Below are 2,175 nucleotides of genomic sequence, written 5' to 3' on the forward strand. Positions count from 1 at the left end.
AGAAGCATCGCTTTTTTTCGGTATTATCCAGATAGGAGAACAGTAGGGTGAGTTCGATTTTCGAATAATGCCTTGTTGAATCATTTCTTTGATTTGTACCTCGACTTCCTTGTCGTAGGCCTGGGGGTATTTATAAGGTTTCCTATAGATCTTCATGTCTTCATGTTTAGTTTTGATAACATGCTTTACCGTACTTGTGAAGGTCATATTTTCACCTTCTCTGTATTGTATGTCCCTAAATTCTTGAAGAATTTTGGTAAGGGCACTTGACTCTTCTTTATTTAGATGGTCAAGCCTGAATTCATTTGATTCCCTTATCCCCTTTCCTATTGCATAATTTGTGGCTTCATCATCAGTGGATAATGATGGCTGTAAAACATTCAAATAGCCGGGGTTGTCTTCTAGGCTACCTTCTCCTTCTGGTAGGTAGTCCATTAAGAAATTGTTGTTGTTTAAATCTACACTTCTTTTGCCAAAGTTTATTTATGCGTTGGCGTCTTCTAGGAACACTGTACCTAATATCATATCATAATTTCGGAAAAATTATGAATATAAAAAACTTGTTTAGTAAGGCAAAGCTTAATTGGTTTTAGAATTATGATTTTCTTTAGGGTTATTGTACCGTTAATGGTGTGTGTTTGTAAATTAGTAGTTTTAACTGGGAAATTAAAAATGTTTGCTCTTATGATGTTTATTGTAGACCCAGTGTCTATAACACATCGGAGCGGTATATTGTTTAAAACAATATTTATGAAGGAATTGTGTCTTCATCTTCTTCCGAGGCATGTAGATGAAAATTTTCGGACGTGTCCATTTTTGAATTGCCGCTGGTACTAGGTCTTTGCCTTTTTGTTGCCGGATTCGGAGTGGATGAAGAAACTGGATTTTGTTGATAGTTGGAGGAATAATTTAAAGGATTTTGTGTCTGTGCTTGGTTGAGTTTTTACTTAAATTCTTGGAATAGGTATTCGAAAGGCTGGTCATAGCTGTTATTGTTTTTGTTCATATATTGATTTTTATTTTGTCTAATTGATGTTTGATTTTAATTTTAATTTCTATTTGGATTATTTGAAGTGTTGTTATAGTTTGGGCTGTACTGATTTTTATTTTGGGTATTTTTTTAGTGTTTTAGGATTTTGGGTGATCGGACCATGTACTGTCATAACAACCCTCCTGCTGTACAATTTGCTTTAATTTACTGACTGTTGTTATATCAAATCTGGCTAATTGCATGTAGAGTCTATCTGGGAGTTTTTTAATAATTACGCTTTTTACTGTATTGTTCATTGCGTTTGTATAAATGTGATTATGTAGTTCATTATTTTCTAAAGCTAGCTTATTTGTTATTACAAGCATTTTACTTCAAGCTCTTCTATGAACTTACGAACTGATCCATTGAATTGTGTGTTATATAGTCGTCTCAAAAGCTCTTCAAATGGTGTCTGGGTCTTGAATTCGGCGATTACGGTTTCCTTCAATTCCGGCCATGTATTAGCTGCACTGAGCTGGGATACTCGTTGGGCGTCGCCTCCAATTTGCATTTCAATTGCACTGAAGAGGACGTGTAACTGACGGACGTCAGTTGATGGATATAGTTGAAGTATGAACTCTATTCTTCTTATGAACCAGCTCAGTTCCAGTGTCGTACCGGTAAATGTTGGTCAGATTCGACCAAGAGCCTGGTTCAGATGATTCTCGGAGAGTAGTTGCACTTGTTGTTGTGGTAGTGCCATTGTTGTTTCACTTGTTTTTGTTGTTGTTGATTTTATTTTATTTTATTTTTCACTCATCGTAGCGGTCACGCTTTTTGTTTTGCGGGCTACACACTGTCTTTGGTTGATATGCAAAACCTGGGTCTTCAGTTACCATTTAGTGGTCTTGTCTTTGCAGCACTTATGTAATTTTTTCTCTTCTAGTAGCGGTCACACCTTTTTGGTTGGCTACCAAGTTGAAGCGGTTTTAATTATTAAGCACAGTATGACTGGCGGATAGTCTCTTCTTGTAGCACTGACTAGCCCCAAACTTGAAGTTAAATCACATATTACATATGGTACATATGCTACTATATACCTATATAGCACTTGTAACCAGAGGCAAAATAAATTGTGGAGGCTTGGGGCAGACTTCATTCTGCACCAGTAAAGTCAGAAAAAAAATCCGAAAACTCCTCTAACC

Source organism: Drosophila erecta, unplaced genomic scaffold, assembly GCF_003286155.1.
Source record: "Drosophila erecta strain 14021-0224.00,06,07 unplaced genomic scaffold, DereRS2 tig00000367-arrow-arrow-pilon, whole genome shotgun sequence".
NCBI lineage: Eukaryota > Metazoa > Arthropoda > Insecta > Diptera > Drosophilidae > Drosophila > Drosophila erecta.